Source organism: Miniopterus natalensis, chromosome 14, assembly GCF_054644295.1.
Source record: "Miniopterus natalensis isolate mMinNat1 chromosome 14, mMinNat1.hap1, whole genome shotgun sequence".
Taxonomy (NCBI): domain Eukaryota; kingdom Metazoa; phylum Chordata; class Mammalia; order Chiroptera; family Miniopteridae; genus Miniopterus; species Miniopterus natalensis.
The window spans coordinates 2,209,278-2,225,766 of NC_142094.1; positions in this window are offsets into that span (position 1 = coordinate 2,209,278).

Below are 16,489 nucleotides of genomic sequence, written 5' to 3' on the forward strand. Positions count from 1 at the left end.
CATAACCCTAACCCTAGGTCCAATCGTAACCCTAACCGGATCTCTAACCGAGACCTCAACATAACCCTAACCCTAGGTCCAATCGGAACCCTAACCGGATCTCTAACCCTAGCCCTCAACATAAACCTAACCCTAGGTCCAATCGTAACCCTAACCGGATCTCTAACCGAGACCTCAACATAACCCTAACCCTAGGTCCAATCGTAACCCTAACCGGAACTCTAACCCTAGCCCTCAACATAACCCTAACCCTAGGTCCAATCGTAACACTAACCGGATCTCTAACCGACCCTCAACATAACCCTAACCCTAGGTCCAATCGGAACCCTAACCGGATCTCTAACCCTCGCCCTCAACATAACCTAACCCTAGGTCCAATCAGAACCCTAACCGGATCTCTAACCCTAGCCCTCAACATAACCCTAAACCTAGGTCCAATCGGAACCCTAAACGGATCTCTAATCCTAGCCCTCAACATAACCCTAACCCTAGGTCCAATCGGAACCCTAACCGGAACTCTATCCCTCGCTCTCAACATAACCCTAACCTAGGTCCAATCGGAACCCTAACCGGATCTCTAACCCTAGCCCTCAACATAACCCTAACCCTAGGTCCAATCGTATCCCTAACCGGATCTCTAACCCTAGCCCTCAACATAACCCTAACCCTAGGTCCAATCGGAACCGTAAACGGATCTCTAATCCTAGCCCTCAACATAACCCTAACCCTAGGTCCAATCGGAACCCTAACCGGAACTCTAAACCTCGCTCTCAACATAACCCTAAACCTAGGTCCAATTGGAACCCTAACCGGATATCTAACCCTAGCCCTGAACATTATCCTAACCCTAGGTCCAATAGTAACCCTAACCGGATCTCTAACACTAGCCCTTAACATACCACTAACCCTAGGTCCAATCGGAACCCTATCCGGATCTCTAACCCTAGCCCTCAACATAACCCTAACCCTAGGTCCAATCGTAACCCTAAACGGATCTGTAACCCTATGCCTCAACATATCCCTAACCCTAGGTCCAATCGTAACCCTAACCGGATCTCTGACACTAGCCCTCAACATATCCCTAACCCTAGGTCCAAATGGAACCCTACCTGGACCTCTAAACCTAGCCCTACACATAAGACTAACCCTAGGTCCAATTGGAACCCTATCCGGATCTCTATCCCTAGCCGTCAACTTAACCCTAACCCTAGGTCCAATCGTACACCCTAAAAGTATCTCTAACCCTATCCCTCAACATAACCCTAACTCTAGGTGCAATAGTAACGCTAACCGGATCTCTAACCCTAGCCATCAACATAATCCTAACCCTATGTCCAATCGGAACCCTAACCGGATCTCTAACCCTAGCCCTCAACATAACCCTACCCCTATGTCCAATCGGAACCCTAAACGGATCTCTAACCCTAGCCCTCAACATAACCCTAACCCTAGGACCAATCGGAACCCTAACCGGATCTCTAAACCTAGCCCTCAACATAACCCTAACCCTAGGTCCAATTGGAACCCTACCCGGATTTCTAACCCTAGCCTTAGACATAAGCCTAACCCTAGGTCCAATTGGAACCCTATCCGGATCTCTATCCCTAGCCGTCAACATAACCCTAACCCTAGGTCCAATCGTAACCCTAAAATTATCTCTAACCCTATCCCTCAACATAACACTAACCCTAGGTGCAATAGTAACGCTAACCGGATCTCTCACCCTAGCCCTCAACATAACCCTAACCCTAGGTCCAATAGGAACCCTAACCGGATCTCTAACCCTAGCCCTCAACATAACCCTAACCCTAGGTCCAATCGGATCCCAATCCGGATCTCTAACCTTAGCCCTCAACATAACCCTAACCCTAGGTCCAATCGTAACCATAACCGGATCTCTAACCCTAGACCTCAACATTACCCTAATCCTAGGTCCAATCGGAAACCTAATCGGATCTCTAACCCTAGCCCTTAACATAACCCTAACCCTAGGTCCAATCGGAACCCTAACAGGATCTCTAACCCTAGTCCTCAACGTAATCCTAACCCTAGGTCCAGTCGTAACCCTAAAAGTATCTCTAACCCTATCCCTCAACATAACCCTAACCCTAGGTCCAATCGGAATCCTAACCGGATATCTAACCCTAGCCCTGAACATGATCCTAACCCTAGGTCCAATCGTAACCCTATCCGGATCTCTAACACTAACACTTAACATACCACTACCCTAGGTACAATCGGAACCCTAACCGGATCTCTAACCCAAGTCCTCAACGTAACCCTAACCCTAGGTCCAATCGTAACCCTAAAAGTATCTCTAACCCTATCCCTCAACATAACCCTAACCCTAGGTCCAATCGGAACCCTAACCGGATCTCTATCCCTAGCCCTCAACATAACCCTAACCCTAGGTCCAATCGGAACCCTAACCGGATCTCTAACCCTAGCCCTCAACATAACCCTACCCTTAGGTCCAATTGGAACCCTAACCAGATCTCTAACCCTAGCCCTCAACATAACCCTAACCCTAGGTCCAATCGGAACCCTAACCGGATCTCTAACCCTAGCCCTCAACATAACTGTAACCCTAGGTCCAATCCTTACCCTAACCGGATCTCAACCCTAGCCCTCAACATAACCCTAACCCTAGGTCCAATCGGAACCCTAACCGGATGTCTAACCCTAGCCCGCAACATAACCCTAACCCTAGGTCCAATCGGAACCCTAACCGGATCTTTAACCCTAGCCCTCAAAATAACCCTAACGCTAGGTCCAATCGTAAACATAACCGGATCTCTAACCCTAGCCCTCAACATTACCCTAACCTTAGGTCCAATCGGAACCCTAGCCGGATCTCTAACCCTAGCCCTCCTCATAACCCTAATCCTAGGTCCAATCGGAACCCTAACCGGATCTCTAACCCTAGCCCTCAACATAACCCTAACCCTAAGTCCAATGGGAACTCTAACCGGATCTCTAACCCTAGCCCTCAACATAACCCTAACCCTAGGTCCAATCGTATCCCTAACCGGATCTCTAACCCTAGCCCTCAACATAACCCTAACCCTAGCTCCTATCGTAACCCAAACCGGATCTCTAACCCTAGCCCTCAACATAACCCTAAACCTAGGTCCAATCGTATCCCTAACCGGATCTCTAACCCTAGCCCTCAACATAACCCTAACCCTAGGTCCAATCGGATCCCTAACCGGATCTCTAACCTTAGCCCTCAACATAACCCTAACCCTAGGTCCAATCGTAACCATAACCGGATCTCTAACCCTAGCCCTCAACATTACCCTAACCCTAGGTCCAATCGGAAACCTAACCGGATCTCTAACCCTAGCCCTTAACATAACCCTAACCCTAGGTCCAATCGGAACCCTAACCGGAACTCTATCCCTCCCTCTCAACATAACCCTAACCCTAGGTCCAATCGGAACCCTAACAGGATCTCTAACCCTAGTCCTCAACGTAATGCTAACCCTAGGTCCAGTCGTAACCCTAAAAGTATCTCTAACCCTATCCCTCAACATAACCCTAACACTAGGTCCAATCGGAACCCTAACCGGATCTCTAAACCTAGCCGTGAACATAACCCTAACCCTAGGTCCAATCTGAACCCTAACCGGATCTCTAACCCTAGCCCTCAACATAACCCTACCCCTATGTCCAATCGGAACCCTAACAGGATCTCTAACCCTAGCCCTCAACATAACCCTAACCCTAGGTCCAATTGGAACCCTAACCTGATCTCTAACCCTAGCCCTCAACATAACCCTAACCCTAGGTCCAATCGTAACCCTAACCGGATCTCTAACCCTAGCCCTCAACATAACCCTAACCCTAGGTCCAATCGGAACTCTAACCGGATCACTAACCCTAGCCCTCAACATAACCCTAACCCTAGGTCCAATCGTATCCCTAACCGGATCTCTAACCTTAGCCCTCAACATAACCCTAACCCTAGGTCCAATCGTAACCATAACCGGATCTCTAACCCTGGCCCTCAACATTACCCTAACCCTAGGTCCAATCGGAACCCTAACCGGATGTCTAACCCTAGCCCTCAACATAAACCTAACCCTAGGTCCAATCGGAACCCTAACCGGATCTCTAACCCTAGCCCTCAACATAACCCTAACCCTGGGTCCAATCGTAACCCTAACCGGATCTCTAACCGAGACCTCAACATAACCCTAACCCTAGGTCCAATCGGAACCCTAACCGGATCTCTAACCCTAGCCCTCAACATAACCCTAACCCTAGGTCAAATCGTAACCCTAACCTGATCTCTAACCGAGACCTCAACATAACCCTAACCCTAGGTCCAATCGTAACCCTAACCGGATCTCTAACCCTAGCCCTCAACATAACCCTAACCCTAGGTCCAATCGTAACCCTAACCGGATCTCTAACCGAGACCTCAACATAACCCTAACCCTAGGTCCAATCGGAACCCTAACCGGATCTCTAACCCTCGCCCTCAACATAACCCTAACCCTAGGTCCAATCAGAACCCTAACCGGATCTCTAACCCTAGCCCTCAACATAACCCTAAACCTAGGTCCAATCGGAACCCTAAACGGATCTATAATCCTAGCCCTCAACATAACCCTAACCCTAGGTCCAATCGGAACCCTAACCGGAACTCTAACCCTCGCTCTCAACATAACCCTAAACCTAGGTCCAATCGGAACCCTAACCGGATCTCTAACCCTAGCCCTCAACATAACCCTAACCCTAGGTCCAATCGTATCCCTAACCGGATCTCTAACCCTAGCCCTCAACATAACCCTAACCCTAGGTCCAATCGGAACCCTAAACGGATCTCTAATCCTAGCCCTCAACATAACCCTAACCCTAGGTCCAATCGGAACCCTAACCGGAACTCTAACCCTCGCTCTCAACAAAACCCTAAACCTAGGTCCAATTGGAACCCTAACCGGATATCTAACCCTAGCCCTGAACATTATCCTAACCCTAGGTCCAATAGTAACCCTAACCGGATCTCTAACACTAGCCCTTAACATACCACTAACCCTAGGTCCAATCGGAACCCTATCCGGATCTCTAACCCTAGCCCTCAACATAACCCTAACCCTAGGTCCAATCGTAACCCTAAACGGATCTGTAACCCTATGCCTCAACATATCCCTAACCCTAGGTCCAATCGTAACCCTAACCGGATCTCTAACACTAGCCCTCAACATATCCCTAACCCTAGGTCCAAATGGAACCCTACCTGGACCTCTAAACCTAGCCCTACACATAAGACTAACCCTAGGTCCAATTGGAACCCTATCCGGATCTCTATCCCTAGCCGTCAACTTAACCCTAACCCTAGGTCCAATCGTAACCCTAAAAGTATCTCTAACCCTATCCCTCAACATAACCCTAACTCTAGGTGCAATAGTAACGCTAACCGGATCTCTAACCCTAGCCATAAACATAATCCTAACCCTATGTCCAATCGGAACCCTAACCGGATCTCTAACCCTAACCCTCAACATAACCCTACCCCTATGTCCAATCGGAACCCTAAACGGATCTCTAACCCTAGCCCTCAACATAACCCTAACCCTAGGACCAATCGGAACCCTAACCGGATCTCTAAACCTAGCCCTCAACATAACCCTAACCCTAGGTCCAATTGGAACCCTACCCGGATTTCTAACCCTAGCCTTAGACATAAGCCTAACCCTAGGTCCAATTGGAACCCTATCCGGATCTCTATCCCTAGCCGTCAACATAACCCTAACCCTAGGTCCAATCGTAACCCTAAAAGTATCTCTAACCCTATCCCTCAACATAACACTAACCCTAGGTGCAATAGTAACGCTAACCGGATCTCTCACCCTAGCCCTCAACATAACCCTAACCCTAGGTCCAATCGGAACCCTAACCGGATCTCTAACCCTAGCCCTCAACATAACCCTAACCCTAGGTCCAATCGGATCCCTAACCGGATCTCTAACCTTAGCCCTCAACATAACCCTAACCCTAGGTCCAATCGTAACCATAACCGGATCTCTAACCCTAGACCTCAACATTACCCTAATCCTAGGTCCAATCGGAAACCTAATCGGATCTCTAAACCTAGCCCTTAACATAACCCTAACCCTAGGTCCAATCGGAACCCTAACCGGAACTCTAACCCTCGCTCTCAACATAACCCTAACCCTAGGTCCAATCGGAACCCTAACAGGATCTCTAACCCTATTCCTCAACGTAATCCTAACCCTAGGTCCAGTCGTAACCCTAAAAGTATCTCTAACCCTATCCCTCAACATAACCCTAACCCTAGGTACAATCGGAACCCTAACCGGATCTCTAACCCTAGCCCTCAACATAACCCTAACCCTAGGTCCAATCGGAACCCTAACCGGATCTCTAACCCTAGCGCTCAACATAACCCTAACCCTAGGTCCAATCGTAACCATGACCGGATCTCTAACCCTAGCCCTCAACATAACCCTAACCCTAGGTCCAATCGGAACCCTAACCGGATCTCTAACCCAAGTCCTCAACGTAACCCTAACCCTAGGTCCAATCGTAACCCTAAAAGTATCTCTAAGCCTATCCCTCAACATAACCCTAACCCTAGGTCCAATCGGAACCCTAACCGGATCTCTAACCCTAGTCCTCAACATAACCCTAACCCTAGGTCCAATCGGAACCCTAACCGGATCTCTAACCCTAGCCCTCAACATAACCCTACCCTTAGGTCCAATTGGAACCCTAACCGGATCTCTAACCCTAGCCCTCAACATAACCCTAACCCTAGATCCAATCGGAACCCTAACCGGATCTCTAACCCTAGCCCTCAACATAACTGTAACCCTAGGTCCAATCGTAACCCTAACCGGATCTCGAACCCTAGCCCTCAACATGACCCTAACCATAGGTCCAATCGGAACCCTAACCGGATCTCTAACCCTAGCCCTCAACATAACCCTAACCCTAGGTCCAATCGGAACCCTAACCGGATCTCTAACCCTAGCCCTCAAAATAACCCTAACGCTAGGTCCAATCGTAACCATAACCGGATCTCTAACCCTAGCCCTCAACATTACCCTAACCTTAGGTCCAATCGGAACCCTAACCGGATCTCGAACCCTAGCCCTCAACATAACCCTAACCCTAGGTCCAATGGGAACTCTAACCGGAACTCTAACCCTAGCCCTCAACATAACCCTAACCCTAGGTCCAATCGTATCCCTAACCGGATCTCTAACCGTAGCCCTCAACATAACCCTAACCCTAGCTCCAATCGTAACCCAAACCGGATCTCTAACCCTAGCCCTCAACATAACCCTAAACCTAGGTCCAATCGTATCCCTAACCAGATCTCTAACCCTAGCCCTCAACATAACCCTAACCCTAGGTCCAATCGGATCCCTAACCGGATCTCTCACCTTAGCCCTCAACATAACCCTAACCCTAGGTCCAATCGTAACCATAACCGGATCTCTAACCCTAGCCCTCAACATTACCCTAATCCTAGGTCCAATCGGAAACCTAACCGGATCTCTAACCCTAGCCCTTAACATAACCCTAACCCTAGGTCCAATCGGAACCCTAACCGGAACTCTAACCCTCGCTCTCAACATAACCCTAACCCTAGGTCCAATCGGAACCCTAACAGGATCTCTAACCCTAGTCCTCAACGTAATCCTAACCCTAGGTCCAGTCGTAACCCTAAAAGTATCTCTAACCCTATCCCTCAACATAACCCTAACACTAGGTCCAATCGGAACCCTAACCGGATCTCTAAACCTAGCCGTCAACATAACCCTAACCCTAGGTCCAATCGGAACCCTAACCGGATCTCTAACCCTAGCCCTCAACATAACCCTACCCCTATGTCCAATCGGAACCCTAACAGGATCTCTAACCCTAGCCCTCAACATAACCCTAACCCTAGGTCCAATCGGAACCCTAACCGGATCTCTAACCCTAGCCCTCAACATAACCCTACCCCTATGTCCAATCGGAACCCTAACAGGATCTCTAACCCTAGCCCTCAACATAACCCTAACCCTGGGTCCAATCGTAACCCTAACCGGATCTCTAACCGAGACCTCAACATAACCCTAACCCTAGGTCCAATCGGAACCCTAACCGGATCTCTAACCCTAGCCCTCAACATAACCCTAACCCTAGGTCAAATCGTAACCCTAACCTGATCTCTAACCGAGACCTCAACATAACCCTAACCCTAGGTCCAATCGTAACCCTAACCGGATCTCTAACCCTAGCCCTCAACATAACCCTAACCCTAGGTCCAATCGTAACCCTAACCGGATCTCTAACCGAGACCTCAACATAACCCTAACCCTAGGTCCAATCGGAACCCTAACCGGATCTCTAACCCTCGCCCTCAACATAACCCTAACCCTAGGTCCAATCAGAACCCTAACCGGATCTCTAACCCTAGCCCTCAACATAACCCTAAACCTAGGTCCAATCGGAACCCTAAACGGATCTATAATCCTAGCCCTCAACATAACCCTAACCCTAGGTCCAATCGGAACCCTAACCGGAACTCTAACCCTCGCTCTCAACATAACCCTAAACCTAGGTCCAATCGGAACCCTAACCGGATCTCTAACCCTAGCCCTCAACATAACCCTAACCCTAGGTCCAATCGTATCCCTAACCGGATCTCTAACCCTAGCCCTCAACATAACCCTAACCCTAGGTCCAATCGGAACCCTAAACGGATCTCTAACCCTAGCCCTCAACATAACCCTAACCCTAGGTCCAATCGGAACCCTAACCGGAACTCTAACCCTCGCTCTCAACAAAACCCTAAACCTAGGTCCAATTGGAACCCTAACCGGATATCTAACCCTAGCCCTGAACATTATCCTAACCCTAGGTCCAATAGTAACCCTAACCGGATCTCTAACACTAGCCCTTAACATACCACTAACCCTAGGTCCAATCGGAACCCTATCCGGATCTCTAACCCTAGCCCTCAACATAACCCTAACCCTAGGTCCAATCGTAACCCTAAACGGATCTGTAACCCTATGCCTCAACATATCCCTAACCCTAGGTCCAATCGTAACCCTAACCGGATCTCTAACACTAGCCCTCAACATATCCCTAACCCTAGGTCCAAATGGAACCCTACCTGGACCTCTAAACCTAGCCCTACACATAAGACTAACCCTAGGTCCAATTGGAACCCTATCCGGATCTCTATCCCTAGCCGTCAACTTAACCCTAACCCTAGGTCCAATCGTAACCCTAAAAGTATCTCTAACCCTATCCCTCAACATAACCCTAACTCTAGGTGCAATAGTAACGCTAACCGGATCTCTAACCCTAGCCATAAACATAATCCTAACCCTATGTCCAATCGGAACCCTAACCGGATCTCTAACCCTAACCCTCAACATAACCCTACCCCTATGTCCAATCGGAACCCTAAACGGATCTCTAACCCTAGCCCTCAACATAACCCTAACCCTAGGACCAATCGGAACCCTAACCGGATCTCTAAACCTAGCCCTCAACATAACCCTAACCCTAGGTCCAATTGGAACCCTACCCGGATTTCTAACCCTAGCCTTAGACATAAGCCTAACCCTAGGTCCAATTGGAACCCTATCCGGATCTCTATCCCTAGCCGTCAACATAACCCTAACCCTAGGTCCAATCGTAACCCTAAAAGTATCTCTAACCCTATCCCTCAACATAACACTAACCCTAGGTGCAATAGTAACGCTAACCGGATCTCTCACCCTAGCCCTCAACATAACCCTAACCCTAGGTCCAATCGGAACCCTAACCGGATCTCTAACCCTAGCCCTCAACATAACCCTAACCCTAGGTCCAATCGGATCCCTAACCGGATCTCTAACCTTAGCCCTCAACATAACCCTAACCCTAGGTCCAATCGTAACCATAACCGGATCTCTAACCCTAGACCTCAACATTACCCTAATCCTAGGTCCAATCGGAAACCTAATCGGATCTCTAAACCTAGCCCTTAACATAACCCTAACCCTAGGTCCAATCGGAACCCTAACCGGAACTCTAACCCTCGCTCTCAACATAACCCTAACCCTAGGTCCAATCGGAACCCTAACAGGATCTCTAACCCTATTCCTCAACGTAATCCTAACCCTAGGTCCAGTCGTAACCCTAAAAGTATCTCTAACCCTATCCCTCAACATAACCCTAACCCTAGGTACAATCGGAACCCTAACCGGATCTCTAACCCTAGCCCTCAACATAACCCTAACCCTAGGTCCAATCGGAACCCTAACCGGATCTCTAACCCTAGCGCTCAACATAACCCTAACCCTAGGTCCAATCGTAACCATGACCGGATCTCTAACCCTAGCCCTCAACATAACCCTAACCCTAGGTCCAATCGGAACCCTAACCGGATCTCTAACCCAAGTCCTCAACGTAACCCTAACCCTAGGTCCAATCGTAACCCTAAAAGTATCTCTAACCCTATCCCTCAACATAACCCTAACCCTAGGTCCAATCGGAACCCTAACCGGATCTCTAACCCTAGTCCTCAACATAACCCTAACCCTAGGTCCAATCGGAACCCTAACCGGATCTCTAACCCTAGCCCTCAACATAACCCTACCCTTAGGTCCAATTGGAACCCTAACCGGATCTCTAACCCTAGCCCTCAACATAACCCTAACCCTAGATCCAATCGGAACCCTAACCGGATCTCTAACCCTAGCCCTCAACATAACTGTAACCCTAGGTCCAATCGTAACCCTAACCGGATCTCGAACCCTAGCCCTCAACATGACCCTAACCATAGGTCCAATCGGAACCCTAACCGGATCTCTAACCCTAGCCCTCAACATAACCCTAACCCTAGGTCCAATCGGAACCCTAACCGGATCTCTAACCCTAGCCCTCAAAATAACCCTAACGCTAGGTCCAATCGTAACCATAACCGGATCTCTAACCCTAGCCCTCAACATTACCCTAACCTTAGGTCCAATCGGAACCCTAACCGGATCTCGAACCCTAGCCCTCAACATAACCCTAACCCTAGGTCCAATGGGAACTCTAACCGGAACTCTAACCCTAGCCCTCAACATAACCCTAACCCTAGGTCCAATCGTATCCCTAACCGGATCTCTAACCGTAGCCCTCAACATAACCCTAACCCTAGCTCCAATCGTAACCCAAACCGGATCTCTAACCCTAGCCCTCAACATAACCCTAAACCTAGGTCCAATCGTATCCCTAACCAGATCTCTAACCCTAGCCCTCAACATAACCCTAACCCTAGGTCCAATCGGATCCCTAACCGGATCTCTCACCTTAGCCCTCAACATAACCCTAACCCTAGGTCCAATCGTAACCATAACCGGATCTCTAACCCTAGCCCTCAACATTACCCTAATCCTAGGTCCAATCGGAAACCTAACCGGATCTCTAACCCTAGCCCTTAACATAACCCTAACCCTAGGTCCAATCGGAACCCTAACCGGAACTCTAACCCTCGCTCTCAACATAACCCTAACCCTAGGTCCAATCGGAACCCTAACAGGATCTCTAACCCTAGTCCTCAACGTAATCCTAACCCTAGGTCCAGTCGTAACCCTAAAAGTATCTCTAACCCTATCCCTCAACATAACCCTAACACTAGGTCCAATCGGAACCCTAACCGGATCTCTAAACCTAGCCGTCAACATAACCCTAACCCTAGGTCCAATCGGAACCCTAACCGGATCTCTAACCCTAGCCCTCAACATAACCCTACCCCTATGTCCAATCGGAACCCTAACAGGATCTCTAACCCTAGCCCTCAACATAACCCTAACCCTAGGTCCAATCGGAACCCTAACCGGATCTCTAACCCTAGCCCTCAACATAACCCTAACCCTAGGTCCAATCGGATCCCTAACCGGATCTCTAACCTTAGCCCTCAACATAACCCTAACCCTAGGTCCAATCGTAACCATAACCGGATCTCTAAACCTGGCCCTCAACATTACCCTAACCCTAGGTCCAATCGGAACCCTAACCGGATGTCTAACCCTAGCCCTCAACATAACCCTAACCCTAGATCCAATCGGAACCCTAACCGGATCTCTAACCCTAGCCCTCAACATAACCCTAACCCTAGGTCCAATCGTAACCCTAACCGGATCTCTAACCTAGACCTCAACATAACCCTAACCCTAGGTCCAATCGGAACCCTAACCGGATCTCTAACCCTAGCCCTCAACATAACCCTAACCCTAGGTCCAATCGTAACCCTAACCGGATCTCTAACCCTAGCCCTCAACATAACCCTAACCCTAGGTCCAATCGTAACCCTAACCGGATCTCTAACCCTAGCCCTCAACATAACCCTAACCCTAGGTCCAATCGTAACCCTAACCGGATCTCTAACCGAGACCTCAACATAACCCTAACCCTAGGTCCAATCGGAACCCTAACCGGATCTCTAACCCTAGCCCTCAACATAACCCTAACCCTAGGAACAATCGGAACCCTAACCGGATCTCTAACCCTCGCCCTCAACATAACCCTAAACCTAGGTCCAATCGGAACCCTAAACGGATCTCTAATCCTAGCCCTCAACATAACCCTAACCCTAGGTCCAATCGGAACCCTAACCGGATCTCTAACCGAGACCTCAACATAACCCTAACCCTAGGTCCAATCGGAACCCTAACCGGATCTCTAACCCTAGCCCTCAACATAACCCTAACCCTAGGTCCAATCGTAACCCTAACCTGATCTCTAACCGAGACCTCAACATAACCCTAACCCTAGGTCCAATCGTAACCCTAACCGGATCTCTAACCCTAGCCCTCAACATAACCCTAACCCTAGGTCCAATCGTAACCCTAACCGGATCTCTAACCGAGACCTCAACATAACCCTAACCCTAGGTCCAATCGGAACCCTAACCGGATCTCTAACCCTCGCCCTCAACATAACCCTAACCCTAGGTCCAATCAGAACCCTAACCGGATCTCTAACCCTAGCCCTCAACATAACCCTAAACCTAGGTCCAATCGGAACCCTAAACGGATCTCTAATCCTAGCCCTCAACATAACCCTAACCCTAGGTCCAATCGGAACCCTAACCGGAACTCTAACCCTCGCTCTCAACATAACCCTAAACCTAGGTCCAATCGGAACCCTAACCGGATCTCTAACCCTAGCCCTCAACATAACCCTAACCCTAGGTCCAATCGTATCCCTAACCGGATCTCTAACCCTAGCCCTCAACATAACCCTAACCCTAGGTCCAATCGGAACCCTAAACGGAACTCTAATCCTAGCCCTCAACATAACCCTAACCCTAGGTCCAATCGGAACCCTAACCGGAACTCTAACCCTCGCTCTCAACATAACCCTAAACCTAGGTCCAATTGGAACCCTAACCGGATATCTAACCCTAGCCCTGAACATTATCCTAACCCTAGGTCCAATAGTAACCCTAACCGGATCTCTAACACTAGCCCTTAACATACCACTAACCCTAGGTCCAATCGGAACCCTATCCGGATCTCTAACCCTAGCCCTCAACATAACCCTAACCCTAGGTCCAATCGTAACCCTAAACGGATCTGTAAACCTATGCCTCAACATATCCCTAACCCTAGGTCCAATCGTAACCCTAACCGGATCTCTAACACTAGCCCTCAACATATCCCTAACCCTAGGTCCAAATGGAACCCTACCTGGACCTCTAAACCTAGCCCTACACATAAGACTAACCCTAGGTCCAATTGGAACCCTATCCGGATCTCTATCCCTAGCCGTCAACTTAACCCTAACCCTAGGTCCAATCGTAACCCTAAAAGTATCTCTAACCCTATCCCTCAACATAACCCTAACTCTAGGTGCAATAGTAACGCTAACCGGATCTCTAACCCTAGCCATCAACATAATCCTAACCCTATGTCCAATCGGAACCCTAAACGGATCTCTAACCCTAGCCCTCAACATAACCCTAACCCTAGGACCAATCGGAACCCTAACCGGATCTCTAAACCTAGCCCTCAACATAACCCTAACCCTAGGTCCAATTGGAACCCTACCCGGAATTCTAACCCTAGCCTTAGACATAAGCCTAACCCTAGGTCCAATTGGAACCCTATCCGGATCTCTATCCCTAGCCGTCAACATAACCCTAACCCTAGGTCCAATCGTAACCCTAAAAGTATCTCTAACCCTATCCCTCAACATAACACTAACCCTAGGTGCAATAGTAACGCTAACCGGATCTCTCACCCTAGCCCTCAACATAACCCTAACCCTAGGTCCAATCGGAACCCTAACCGGATCTCTAACCCTAGCCCTCAACATAACCCTAACCCTAGGTCCAATCGGATCCCTAACCGGATCTCTAACCTTAGCCCTCAACATAACCCTAACCCTAGGTCCAATCGTAACCATAACCGGATCTCTAACCCTAGACCTCAACATTACCCTAATCCTAGGTCCAATCGGAAACCTAATCGGATCTCTAACCATAGCCCTTAACATAACCCTAACCCTAGGTCCAATCGGAACCCTAACCGGAACTCTAACCCTCGCTCTCAACATAACCCTAACCCTAGGTCCAATCGGAACCCTAACAGGATCTCTAACCCTATTCCTCAACGTAATCCTAACCCTAGGTCCAGTCGTAACCCTAAAAGTATCTCTAACCCTATCCCTCAACATAACCCTAACCCTAGGTACAATCGGAACCCTAACCGGATCTCTAACCCTAGCCCTCAACATAACCCTAACCCTAGGTCCAATCGGAACCCTAACCGGATCTCTAACCCTAGCGCTCAACATAACCCTAACCCTAGGTCCAATCGTAACCATGACCGGATCTCTAACCCTAGCCCTCAACATAACCCTAACCCTAGGTCCAATCGGAACCCTAACCGGATCTCTAACCCAAGTCCTCAACGTAACCCTAACCCTAGGTCCAATCGTAACCCTAAAAGTATCTCTAACCCTATCCCTCAACATAACCCTAACCCTAGGTCCAATCGGAACCCTAACCGGATCTCTAACCCTAGTCCTCAACATAACCCTAACCCTAGGTCCAATCGGAACCCTAACCGGATCTCTAACCCTAGCCCTCAACATAACCCTACCCTTAGGTCCAATTGGACCCCTAACCGGATCTCTAACCCTAGCCCTCAACATAACCCTAACCCTAGGTCCAATCGGAACCCTAACCGGATCTCTAACCCTAGCCCTCAACATAACTGTAACCCTAGGTCCAATCGTAACCCTAACCGGATCTCGAACCCTAGCCCTCAACATAACCCTAACCCTAGGTCCAATCGGAACCCTAACCGGATCTCTAACCCTAGCCCTCAACATAACCCTAACCCTAGGTCCAATCGGAACCCTAACCGGATCTCTAACCCTAGCCCTCAAAATAACCCTAACGCTAGGTCCAATCGTAACCATAACCGGATCTCTAACCCTAGCCCTCAACATTACCCTAACCTTAGGTCCAATCGGAACCCTAACCGGATCTCGAACCCTAGCCCTCAACATAACCCTAACCCTAGGTCCAATGGGAACTCTAACCGGATCTCTAACCCTAGCCCTCAACATAACCCTAACCCTAGGTCCAATCGTATCCCTAACCGGATCTCTAACCGTAGCCCTCAACATAACCCTAACCCTAGCTCCAATCGTAACCCAAACCGGATCTCTAACCCTAGCCCTCAACATAACCCTAAACCTAGGTCCAATCGTATCCCTAACCAGATCTCTAACCCTAGCCCTCAACATAACCCTAACCCTAGGTCCAATCGGATCCCTAACCGGATCTCTAACCTTAGCCCTCAACATAACCCTAACCCTAGGTCCAATCGTAACCATAACCGGATCTCTAACCCTAGCCCTCAACATTACCCTAATCCTAGGTCCAATCGGAAACCTAACCGGATCTCTAACACTAGCCCTTAACATAACCCTAACCCTAGGTCCAATCGGAACCCTAACCGGAACTCTAACCCTCGCTCTCAACATAACCCTAACCCTAGGTCCAATCGGAACCCTAACAGGATCTCTAACCCTAGTCCTCAACGTAATCCTAACCCTAGGTCCAGTCGTAACCCTAAAAGTATCTCTAACCCTATCCCTCAACATAACCCTAACACTAGGTCCAATCGGAACCCTAACCGGATCTCTAAACCTAGCCGTCAACATAACTCTAACCCTAGGTCCAATCGGAACCCTAACCGGATCTCTAACCCTAGCCCTCAACATAACCCTACCCCTATGTCCAATCGGAACCCTAACAGGATCTCTAACCCTGGCCCTCAACATATCCCTAACCCTAGGTCCAATGGGAACCCTAACCGGATCTCTAACCCTAGCCCTCAACATAACCCTAACCCTAGGTCCAATCGTAACCCTAACCGGATCTCTAACCCTAGCCCTCAACATAACCCTAACCCTAGGTCCAATCGGAACCCTAACCGGATCTCTAACCCTAGCCCTCAACATAACC